This window comes from Gambusia affinis, linkage group LG22, assembly GCF_019740435.1.
Source record: "Gambusia affinis linkage group LG22, SWU_Gaff_1.0, whole genome shotgun sequence".
Lineage (NCBI taxonomy): Eukaryota > Metazoa > Chordata > Actinopteri > Cyprinodontiformes > Poeciliidae > Gambusia > Gambusia affinis.
The window spans coordinates 15,845,911-15,858,746 of NC_057889.1; the positions used below are offsets into that span (position 1 = coordinate 15,845,911).

The 12,836-nt window shown below is 38.0% G+C and overlaps 1 protein-coding gene across 5 annotated transcripts in view; it reads right to left on the minus strand.

Moving 5' to 3' along the window:
* Nucleotides 1-12,836, minus strand: part of LOC122825001 (1-phosphatidylinositol 4,5-bisphosphate phosphodiesterase beta-4-like) — a 61,066-nt gene that overhangs the window by 36,591 nt on the left and 11,639 nt on the right. For all 5 annotated transcript variants that reach the window (XM_044106026.1, XM_044106025.1, XM_044106024.1 and 2 more), the window contains exon 3: nt 3,694-3,760. The gene's annotated coding sequence lies outside the window, so the exon portion shown is untranslated. The remainder of the gene's footprint in view (nt 1-3,693; nt 3,761-12,836) is intronic.

Consider the following 12,836-nt stretch of genomic DNA (forward strand, 5'->3'; position numbering starts at 1 on the left):
AATCACAGTGGAGGTATAATCCTCCCCATTTTTTCAATCGGATGTGTTGTTGTCATGATTTCATTTGCATCTTCTAATATCACAGATTAGTCATGGAACAGGGACATACCGTGTTGAAGTGTTTCTTCAGAGACCTAACTAGTTACAAGGATAAATAATAGTAAAACAATGGCTGAGGCCAACAACTTTTTGTGGCCTCAACCACAAAAAAAAAAAAAAAAAAAGGTTTACCACAGGATAAATAGTCATCTATGCTGTGGTAGCAGTGGTGGAAGGGTTAAAGCTACACATTGTAATTTCTGGGTTACTCTGATGTGCACCAGAGGGAGAAGTGGACGTGTGTCGTCACAATATGATGAAGCCAGGCAGTGATCATGCAAGTCTGATTGTACTCATGACATCGTAAATATGTCGTGAGTACATATTTAAGATGTATGTATAGGTTGCTTTATTAAAACGTTACAAGGATCCAATATGCTACATTACTAAAACTTTATATATTTGTCTACAGTTTAGATGCTTCAAGTTAATGCTCCAAATGCTGGTTGGAAGAGAAGTTAAAATGATCAGACAATCAGATCTCTTCTTTGTTAATAAATCTCTCTGTTTTATCAGACACAGAGATAAAAACTATGCTGCTAGAGCCAATAAACAGGCAGGACAAAAGTTTAAACAGAACAGCTATTAATCTGTTTTTCAAAGTGATTTGTAGACATCAGAAGATATTTTCTACTAACATATAAAAAGTTGAACCAAAGGAAAGAAAAAGCTTGATCAAACATTATGTTCACAAACAACACTGGTGGTTCGTCACTGCTGTGGCTGCCAACTCACAGCTTGAGACGTTTTGTCCAAGTTGTAGCAGACACTGTGTTGTGTCCTCTTCCTCGGCCTCCGGTTTTTCCCGTCTTTAAATCTAAAATCTTAATTTCTAAATAATAAATCTGAGACGAAGTGCTTCCAACAGAGAAACTGTTTTTACTGGATGAGGACAAATCCAAGCTCTGTAATTCCAAAGAGCTTACCCACATAGATTATCTTTGGAGCAAAAGTCTGGGTTCTGGTGCCTAAAAAGGGCTACCAAATTAAAAATTACTTGAGAAACAATAAACCACTCATGGTTGTGATTTATTTATGCTTCACACTTTAAATATTTTTAGGGTCTCCAGCTTTGATTTTAGTTGAGCTTCACTGGTAAAGTTGTAGGGAATGTAGGGACACAAGCGCTAAAGCTTTTCCTAATTTTGGAGTGAATGTGGCTTGAGGTGTTGATGGTAAATGTGGAATAAGCTGTGAAACAAGAGTTAATTTTTGGATGAAGTTAGGTAACTGGCATTTGGGAAGAGATGGTTGCAGAGTGAAAATAAATTATTTCAAAATGACTAAGTTACATCATGGGGTCAGAGATGCACTGCTCCGTGCACCACTGTGCTGTGACAGGATTAGGAGGTCAGGGTTCATTTTACCGCGACACACATGCACCACACAAGGCTGGTCGAGGTAAGGTGTACCCAAATATGGTCAATAAAATACTAGGAAACACATGCACACAAAGAAGGCTACAGAAGGTTTAGAAATGTATCTACAAATTATATAGATAGATGTAAATAAGTATTAAAGAGAGCTAGACGGAACACCTTAACGTGAAAAATGCTTCAAAGAAAATTTTAATTAAGAGATGAACCTCAGAGTGATAATATGGGACATTTCCACAAGCAGATAATTTAACCAAAACAAAAATATGTGCAAAAATAATAAAGTAAATAAAAAAATAAACAGAAGGTTGAACCAGACAGTAGGAGGACAGAAGGAGAGAGTGGGGGCTGCTGAAATTTAAGGGAGTTTGCTCATTGCCCAAATAAGTACCTATCAACAGAAAATCTGTGCCCAGCTGAGTTGTGGATAAGCAGCCAGAAGAAAGAAGCTGTGGAAATAGAACATGTCCATATAGAGAGGGAAGCCAAGGAGAGAGGAAAAGGGAAGGCCAAGGGGTTAAATACTTCCCCAGAATGTGAGCTTTCCACTAGCATGAACCCGGTGAAGAGCATCCCCCCCAGTCCCAGATGACTTACACTCTGAGGGTCCGCTGTGAGCATGACTGAGCACAGGCAGCTGAAAAATTGCCCCAAAAATAATACAGTTTTCCATGATCCAATTGCCATGTTTACAAGTGATCTAAGCACTAACGACAACAGACATGGGAGTTTTATGGACCCCAATACAGAATTTGTCTTTTTTCCCTGTCAGAAGCAGAGACTTTTTAAGTACTGGTCAAACACTGAAAGGCAAGAGGGAAAAGGAGGAAAACCTGTCTTGACAAACAAAACACCCCACAGATGTTGCGCTCCTCTTCGATGCCCCTGGTCTCCATAGCAACCCTGCCGACCAGTAATAGCCTCCAGCCGGGCCGACTGCAGTGGCGTCACGAAGACGCGCACTCGCATTAATCCTCTGAATGGGATCCCAGTGTGTATTTATAGCGACACAGGGACTCGCGAGGACCCGCAGGGGACCCACCCAGTCCCACCACCCTCCCTGAGGCATTACCAGAGAACATCCACGTCTAAAGAAACAGACTCTGAACTCCTGTCATTAAACAGCTTGAACCAAAGAGACAGACACACACACACACACACACGCACACAAACAAAAACACACCCTTAAAAACAGATCTGCCAACTCCCATGGTTCAAGTAAACAAGCTCTGTAATTGGCAATAACAGATAGTGGGAATTAAATATTAAAGCTGGCTTGTGTTTCGTCCAGTACGTGCAAAGAACACCGATCGGAAGGGCTTAAGAAACCTCAACTCTAGTCCAAGGTTCTAGCTCGTTTTTTCACGTCTACATTTCATGCTTTCCCTATGTTGCATCTCCAGTATTGTCAGGCAATGTTTAGCCAACATTAATGTAATAAGCAGAAAAGATAACAATGAATTCACGGCAGATTTTTCTTTGGCTAGTTATTTTGGTAACTAGACTTTAAATGTGGATCCTTCAAAAAACATAAAATAACAATGATGGACGGATGGATGGATCAGGAAACAATACATCATCACAGCAATATCAGTGTGTACAATATTGATATCGCAAATGAATGTATGGAGAGCAGTAATTGTTGTAATATTTTCTAAGTGTAATAAGCACACAATTATCTCCTGCTAATGTAATATTTAGCCAGCTGGACAGTACCAAATGATATTGCCCTAAATGTTAAAGGTCACAGAGTGACTAAGCCACGAAAGATGAAAATAGGCTTATATTGCTTAATTAATCACAGTTTTTACCAATATTATCGCCATAACACTCTAATATCACACAGTCCTAAATAAGCTAAATACCTTATTTTTAAACTTTTTCAGATAGCGACAGTTCCTTTTGACCTAGTATAATCCATCAGAAATACCAAACGATCAGTTATTTCCTGAAATACATAAAATCTGTTTATTATAAGACAGATTTTGCATTACATTCCAACCACAGACCTCCATATACCTTCTCCACCGTCGTTGGCTATAATAACCACTTTACATCATGGCCTTTCATGGACATTAGCAAGAAATTCTGCTCCATTTTGTAAAGGTGAGAGCAATTTGCAGTTCAAGCCAGGCAGTGAGATGATGATTACGTAAAAGACTGAAATACACTGAGAGCATCTGCGATGGAAGCAGGAGGTGAATCTGAGAGTACTTACCGGGTGACAGGCAGTGGGACAGAACAGTGAGGGGAGGGGAAACACTGGAAGAGAGCACCAGTCCACTCTAAAGAAAAGAGAGAGAAAAAAGGAATGTGTTAAGTCATTTGCAAGAATCTGATGTGCTAACTTCTTTATTAGGCTTCACTTTATACACTTACAACAATATTACAAACAGTTGCTATGCCCTCAGGGGAGACACTCCTACACACAAGCACACTCGCAGCATTGTAGTCACTGGCTCAGAGAGATTCTCCTCATCCTATTTGGCCAGAGCAGATTTTTTAATTATTCTTCTGGCCTCTCCTAAATAAACCTTTAACAGGAGGCTGGTTTCCTTAAGAAAGGCACCCTTCATCAAACCGAGAGCTGGAAATGAGCTGGCAAATTACACAAACCGCGTCCGCCTCCGCATCTGGCCTGCTGTAACTTCTGAGCGACAGGTACGCGAAGCGAGAATTACAGAGTCTGTTAAGAGCTTAATAAGCAAAGGCGAAGGCAAAGTGGGGGGTATGAAATCAGGGGGGTGGGGGAGGGGGCAGAGACACAATGTGGTTAGGAAAAAAGTGGAGCAGTAAAATGAAAAAAAAAAAAGGACACAATCTTCTTTTAGCAGGATAAGGACTTTCTCAATATTTCCACTAATTTGCAGAGATCTGGATTTGGCTCTCCTGAACTCATCATCACTGTTCTGCCTGGGTTTACACGAAGCAGAACCAGAAAAAGTCAGTTATGGTTTGGTTGTACAATCACTTTGCAAGATAAACTTAGCCAGATAGTCCACACTGCACGAAACTGTAATTTTTTTTGTCTTGAAATAACCTTTCTTATTATCATTAAAAGTGAGAAAACAGTTCTGTGCCTCAATAGTAGTTGATCAATCAAATCAAAGCAGATTTTATCTGAACACTCCTAAGTTACATTAATGTGACAAGATGCTCAATAGTTTGACACCCCTGACGTAAAGCATTTCCAAGTAAATAAAAGAGACACAGACTGCTTTCAGAGAAATACTTTATGCATAATGACCAGATTCATTCATATCAACAAAAAACGCTGCACGACATATTTTGTGTGAATAAGGTCAATAACTTTTTTTAACATAGAAGTTAAGAACAAACACAGTTTAGGCAAATTGACAGGATTGGGGACCACTACGAAATGTAAATTAAATCGTACACTGTACAGCAACCTGAACTGAAACAGTTAACCCAGGTTAACAGCAGATGGTAAAAATTGGTAGAGCTTAATTAGACTGGTTTGTTTATCTGGTATAAACACAACCTTTCAGCCTGTTGCATAAATTTGTCACAGGGTTGAGGTTGGGATCATTTCAGAAACTTAATCTCTTCCCTGATGTACGTTTGGGAACATTGTTGTGTAGGTCCCAACTACCATGATGACAACTGAGAAGCATGTGCAGTTGAGTGTGGATTTAGGAGAATGAAGAATATTTTATGGAAAATAAATTGTAACTGAAACCATTTATTAACCCTTTACACCCGTTAATACCAACATAACATTACTCCCACCTCTGCACATATAACACCACCAAAACAAATCCTGCACTGTCATTAGGATCCATCATTGCAACAACAAAACTGTGACATTCTCTGCTGCAAACCCTGCAAAACCTAAACAACTTGGACTTGTTCTGGATGTTGAATCTAATTTAGGAAAACAGACCTATAAAAAGCAAGTTTATTTTGTGAAGAAGACAAAGCTAAAAATGAAGGAATAATCTCAAAAAAGTGAGCTGATTTTTATGATGTTCGCCTGCTCCTACTCCCTCTCCATTTCGTTTTTGTCTGGACCAGTCTCTCCCACAGCTCATGCAGATCAAGTATTCCACATGTCAAGTGGTTCCCACTAGACGAGAACTGTTCACAGGCCTCTCCAGCCAGAGCAGAGGATGGCTGAGTGTACTACTCTGTGCCAAAAAAGGTGAGCCATGTCTTGTATACACGTAAACATATAAAAATGTTCAAACAGTGAGACAAAGGCTATTCCGTTGCTCACAGGGGACCAAACCGGAGGTGTTGCTGAGGAGGGGGCAATTACCTCACCAAAAACACATTTGGCGGCTTGAAGCTTGCTTATTTAAACAGTTACGCTTGTTCTGCATTCAATGACCTGGCAAATTGTTTGCAAACGGCGACCTGTTGCCACAAAAAAGCCAATCATACAGATTTCTAGTACTGAGGATTCATCATTTTTCTATCTTTTATATAGTTCAGGATAGAATTTTAAATACAAATACAAACACGAGCCAGATCATATTACTCATACTAATTTTGGACTTCAGCTGTGCAGTGATTAGTTTATCAAGTAAGAGAGGGGAAAAAGAAAACGCTTATTCATTATTTCACTCTCAACAACATGGTTTCTGGCTACAGCTGCTGTTTTGACAATGAAACAACTTAGTTGGAGTTTCTTACTGACGTCACCAGAACATCTTCATGCCCCATTAAATAAGTCTTTCCATATATTACCAATAGAGAAAGCCTAAAAGCATGGTACTTATACAAATGGGCTTATATCTATTGCAATTTAAGCAGTTATTTGTCTGGTATAATTCACTTGTTTTAGTTGGTTTTCTTGCACAAACTTTATAGCAGCTAAATATTTGCTTTATCCAAAAAACACAATTTTGATGAGTTTTGGGCTGAACATCCTCTTTTAAAACCAAGTTTCAGATCTCTGATTCACCCTCACATTAAAGGAAGCTGATTGAGTTCAGGTAACCAAGTAACCACCAAGGCACACAATTATCATTAACCAGAAGATGCTGGACGATCCGTATCACTGCCCATGAAGAAAGTTTGACATGAACATGAACTGAGAGGTTGATAACCAAGAAAAAAGCTCATGCTCCGAAGCAGACACCTTCAAGTTGGACTCAAATCTGCAGTTCTCCAACCTGGATAAAGCACACATCTTCTGAAGAAATGCTCTGTGCTTACACAAAACAAAGACTAAGGTATTTGACCAAAACAAGAGGAATGATGTTTGCAGGAAACCAAAATAGAGCACTGTACTAACAGTTAAGCACGATGGCGATAGCATCATGCTGAAGGTCTTGCAAATAGTAGATGGCATATTAAGTCAGGATGACATCTCCTAATTCTTCAACCTCATCTCAAACACAGTTGGACTATTCAACAAGACAGTTATCCCAAACACATGTCTTAACTGGAGGCATAACTCAACCAGGCCAACACTAAACCTCTGGAATGGCACAGAACTTAAACCAAATGAAAATTCATGCCTACAAACAAGTCTGTGCCAGGAAACAATCTAATTGAAATTCACAATATCCAGTCCAGTTGAAAAGAGTCATCAAATCTTCAGCCAGAAGTATCAAAAACTTGTAGTTTCTCTGCCCGTAGGTAAACACTTCTATCCAAAATTTATTGATGATCAAGATATATATTTGAGCCTCAATGAACAATTATGATCGTGAGTGGATATGAGCAGTGATCCTTGTCCTCAGGGCTTATCGTTCTGTATGTTTTAGATCAGGAAAAACTACAGAACAGTGGGCATTGGAGACCAGAATAAACTCTGAATTAGTGAAACTCCTGAATTCATCTGAACTATATCTAACCCTTCAAGCTGAGTTAGGCTTTAAGCATGCTATTTGTGGCTGATAAAAACAAGGAGATTCTGTCAAATGAAGGATTATAAACCAAGAAGCTTACAGTCTAATTGCCGATATCACAGCATCTATAGCCATCTTATAAATGTAGTTCATAGGAACTCATAAAATCTCTTCATATTTCAACAATTGCTATTCAGTAGCAAATAAAGATCCAAAGATTGGTCTCTTTTCTACTGTCTGTTGTGCATTTTTAGAAGGTTCTATTCCCGGTAACACCCAGCAGTGTTGTAATAATACCTTTTGATCAGAGCAAGAGGTAAGAGTCTAGTAATCTCCCCCCTACCTTTCACAGGATTTAAATGGCACAAACAGAGGCAGGTCTACCTTCGTCACTCAGCTCAGTAGGAGTAATACACAGGGGGGCTTGATTAAAAGGATAGCAAGCACACAAACCCTGAAGTATCACAAGATTGTATATGGCAAGGGAACATACACAATGCATGTTGGGTAAAAATATCCTTTAAAATAAACCAATGGCCAAATCCTTCATTTGCAAGATTACTGAGTGATGTTTGGCTTGAATCTGGAGAGGTTGGACTTATTGATTAAGACGTTTGAAAGGATAAACTAGTTCTATTGAGCATATAGTTTATTGACAGTATCAGTGAAAGAAAACTATTTTGGTGGTAGCAGCCAGATGTTGGCCCAACAAATGTTTTCAGCAAATCCCCTAAATACATTGGTTGAGAGTTCCCTCCAATTGAGCTTAGGGATAAAACCAGTTTTCAGTTTTCAGAAACTTTTTTGGGGGCGGGGGCAAACACATCGCTCAGCCATCTAGACTACACTGTTCACACAAATCTTATAAGTTCTTCCTGCTAAATCTCTATGGACATGAGCTCAGGAATTTGTGATAATCCCTCCCAAATATATTCTTTATGTCCCTAAGGCACTTGTAACTAACTGGATGGCATGCTTTACGTCATCGTCCATTTGGAAGACCCGTTTTTTTTTTTGTTTTTTTTTTTGCACAAGCTTCAAATTGGTTTCAATAGCGTCTTTTCCTTTTTTCTGGGTCCAGTACACACATTTCATATAAAAACACTTTCATCATTAAGACAGAAAATAGTCTCCTTCCAGAACTGTAAAAAGGCTGGGCATCTTTGTGGTATTTATATGTACATATAATAGTCAGCAACTTGGTGTGTTTAAGAGGTTGACTTAAAAGTTTGACTCTATTTAACAGAAATGTGGTGAAATAACATATTAGATCCTGACAAAGCAATGTTACCGTCAGAGCTTTCCCAAATGGTTTAAAGGGCTAGTGATCTCAGTGTATGCAAATTTCTGACTTTGAAATAATAATCTTTCGAACAAATTCAAAAAGCTTTCTTGTTTATCATTCTGCAGACTTATTTTTTTGAATTAATCCAAAATGAAAATAAGATATTGGATCTTCATACACTATAAATGTTAAGATATTATTTCAATATCTAGAAGGGAAAAATGTTTATTGAGAAAAAGCAACATATGGTGAGCTACTCTGTGCCATAAAAACATCTATTTTTATGTTATAAAGTCAAAGTAACTGGAATTTTCACGGCTTCCAGGATGTGTTTCACAGGCTGTTTTTGAAGTGAAGAAAATGACAGTTCAAGTGCTAACAGCATATGTTCCCTCCTCAGGAAATCAACCCAACCCAAAGTCTGACGCTCGGCTCTCTGTGGGTTTCCCCATGAGCTGCTCTGCTGCCATCAGCAGCACCTGCCAAGGTGCAGAGAGGACATGATCATTTTGTCCTCCACGTCAGCTATGTTCATCCTCAATATTGCTCCTTTGAGAGTCTCAGTGAAAGCACATCAAACAACACCAACCCCCCTGAGCAGTGGAGCACTATGAGAAAACCCCTCCCCTTGTTTATCATGCAGCTGTGTCCCACTGAGTGAAGAGGCTCAGGCTGGAAACTGAAGGACAAACATCATAGGAAGCTCTGCCCACAAATTACTAAATTATCCAAAGTGAATCTCTTGGATTCGTGTATTTAATCATGTTTCTTTTAAAAAATATTTATACCAAAGTTACCATAAGTAGTTTTACCTTTGACCACATCCAGCTATTGCTTTTAGGCCACCGGTTTTTCAGCCAAACCCTTTTCTATGCAAATAGTTTTTATCCAAAGTTAAAAGACAACTTGAAATGAATTAAAATTTAGTGCCAAAAATCACTACTTGTTCCAAAGTTGTTTTATTAAAGTGTTTGTTAAATGGAACCAAATTGGATTCAATACAATAAGGATCAAAACTACTTGACAGATGATTGGATGAATTATCTGCCTTTTGTTGTCAATCATATTTGAATTGTGCAATGCAATCGGACCCAGTTTAATGTCTTCCTATGAGTGCTATTCACAAAAAAAATAGCACTCATAGTGCATGCAGGAACAATTCCACCAACAGTTTTGGGAGCAATTTGTACCAACTTTTGAATGAGATTGCGGTTGTTGTCACTATAGCAACAAATACAGCAGTAGCAGAAGTGACAAAAGACAACAATAATTGTTTAAATGAAATATTGTTTTAAATTAATGATTGCAAAGCAGGTACAAAGGAGCTTTACTAGCCCACCCCTGGCTGGGATAAAGCTAGTTTTATGGCTGATGCATCAACTCCATTTCTCCGTCCCGGTTCTTTGGCTTTGCGCACTGTAATATCGCCTGGTTGTGCACCTCCAAATTTATTTTGCAACTCTACATGAATCAAATATGCCACTTTTTCTAAACAAAAGTGTACAAAAAAACTAAACAAAACGGTAGGATTTAAAGAAACATAAGAAAATGTAATATTACTTTAATTTTGTACCCTGCAAATATTTAGTTAAGCATACAAATATGCCAACTCATCATTGTCCATTTTAGTGTCTATTTCTTTTATTTTAATAAAGCTTGTTCTATGAGCCAAGACTGATGGATTACTGACCTTGGATTTAAATGGAGTGCATAAAATGTTAATCTTTTTATTTTAATTTCTTGACATTTTTCGAACCCTATTGTTGATGTTCAAGTACCATCAATAATTTCTTCCAACAACACATATTTTCCTAGTCATGTTTTCAAATTTAGTCAACTATACAAATCTTTTAAACGCAAAAATGTGGAAGGCTGCTGGTGGTTAACCATAGCGGCCCTACTACTGGGTAATTGGTAAATCCTAGTTTACAGCATTCATTTTATGCAGGCAACAAAAGGGAACCCTTCAACATACTATAAACATGTACAACTAAGTATTCAAAACTGATTAATTAAATCACCAATCACTTGAGAGCTGCAGCTTACAATGGTCACACAGGTTAAAGCCTGACGACAAACATTCTCTTATGATGTTGATCTCACAAATTTTCCAGGAATCTAGCTATATCTCACAGGGTTGAATGAAAAGTATTCTGTGAGACCAAAGAACGTGGGAGAAATTGAAACAGAGGCAGAGTCAAGAGCGAGGTATCCTAAGCGACGCAGACAACAATGCATGAAGAACGAAAAGCAGTCGAACAATGACAGAGACGCACAGACACCAAAACATTTCACATACACTTTGACTTTTCAATTTTATCCTGTCTGTGTGATGCTGTCAGGAGCCAGCTCCCCTGAGGGCTAAAGAGAGACAGGCAGCCAGAGAGAGTAAAAATGCAGGCAGAGAGAAAAGGTGAGAGGGAGATTTTTTTCTGCTTAGTGAGTCATAGAGAGAGAGCTCAAGAAAGAATATTGCTTCCTTCGGCTTGGAGAATGATGGACGACTGTCCTTAACGAGGACAAAATTAGGTCGGGGTCTCTTAGGACATGCACATCTCTCACACACAGGGAGAGCACTTCTCCCTTTCCACCATTATTCTGGCTAATTAGAGGATTACATTAGCAGGAACCAATAACAGGAAGGCATTCAACCCCAGCTAATACTTGTAGCCATTAGAAGGTATAATTTGTGCTGGTATGACATGAACACTGCAGAGATGTAGCCTCTGAACAGAGCTGCAGAGATGCACTGCTTTAATGTTACTTAAACCCTTTGCAGGCATTGATTCTCTAACACAGGATGCCACCAATAATTTAATTTTGGACGAGTGTGCTATTTATATATATTCCAATTATGACTCTTTGCATACATGACATGATGGCCGTACAGCAACAACATTTCTGTTATATTTATGATCTGGATTTATTTTCCCAACATCTGTCATCATTGCATTTACAGTTATGTGCAAAAAATTGTTTATTTAAAAAGGTTTTAAAACCATTAAACAAGACTATTGCTTAAAGACTTGAGTTTTATACAGTGGCAGGAGTTTTGGTGAGACACTTGAATAACATTTGTTGTTTGTCATTTCAGCTGCTCAACGTCAGCGCTCTGCTGTTGTGCAGTAACCTTTTCATGCTGTGTGCAGAACAAAATCAGATTGCAGATGCAATTATTTTTCACTCACTATTCAATCCCAATAACATGCGGTTCGTTACGCCAGATTTTCCACCTTAGTATAAATCGAGAAACAAGTTGCTTGTTGAATATTTCCTATGACATAACAAAATTGTAATTTCACCACCTTAAAAATCCACCAGCAATATAAGATAAATGTTTTTTTCCAACTTTACGAGATATTCATGAAATGAAAATAGGGCTCCAGGTTGATTTTACATCTTTTTATCCAAATCAAGTCTGACGGATTTCTATTGCTATGGACTGGTGCAAACAACTGGCGTAGCTTGTCTTATATGGTAATAATTACTCCATTAGTAATATAAATATGTATCTATGTTCAAAACAAAAATGATAAAACAAGATTTTAACTTGATATTGTCTTCTAGACTTAAAACTAACAGTAAGGTTAATAGTAAAATGTTCAGAGTATAATAAATACACCACAATAAGTGAGGCGCAGAGAAGAAGAGACAACAAAACATTTTGATTATAATAATCCTTTAACAGCTTTTAGTCTGTGTGACAGGTTAATCATCAAGAGCAATAAAACTTGCGAGTCTGAGGTCTTTGTTTTTGCGACTTAAGTGTCTGATTCAAGAGTCACTTTATGTAGTCACTACTTATTAATATGTTTTAGGTGCACAGATTAGTGATTGTAGACAACTGTATTTTTGTGAATTCAGAGAAGAAAAAATTATATTTGACTTTTCAACTGTTTGGTCACCAGACAATCAATTGAACAGCATTGACCAATTTCTCAGTGCATTTATAACATTTAGAATAATTATCCCCACAAAAAAGGTAAAAAGCACAGAAACGTAAATTGTGGTTTGACCTGTAAAGGAGAAAGTTGGGATCAGTCCTTACACTCCTAAGTTCTGAGTGTAAACAGAGTTGGTGACATACTATATCTGTATATCTAATTTTATATGACATAATAATGTCACTGTAGGAATAATGTCCTACAGCATCTGGCAAAGTAAGATTTAATGCACTTCTCTTATGATATACTTAGACTCTGACACTTTTCTAAACTTTGTCTTACTCCCACAGTTTGTTATGATACCCATCTAATG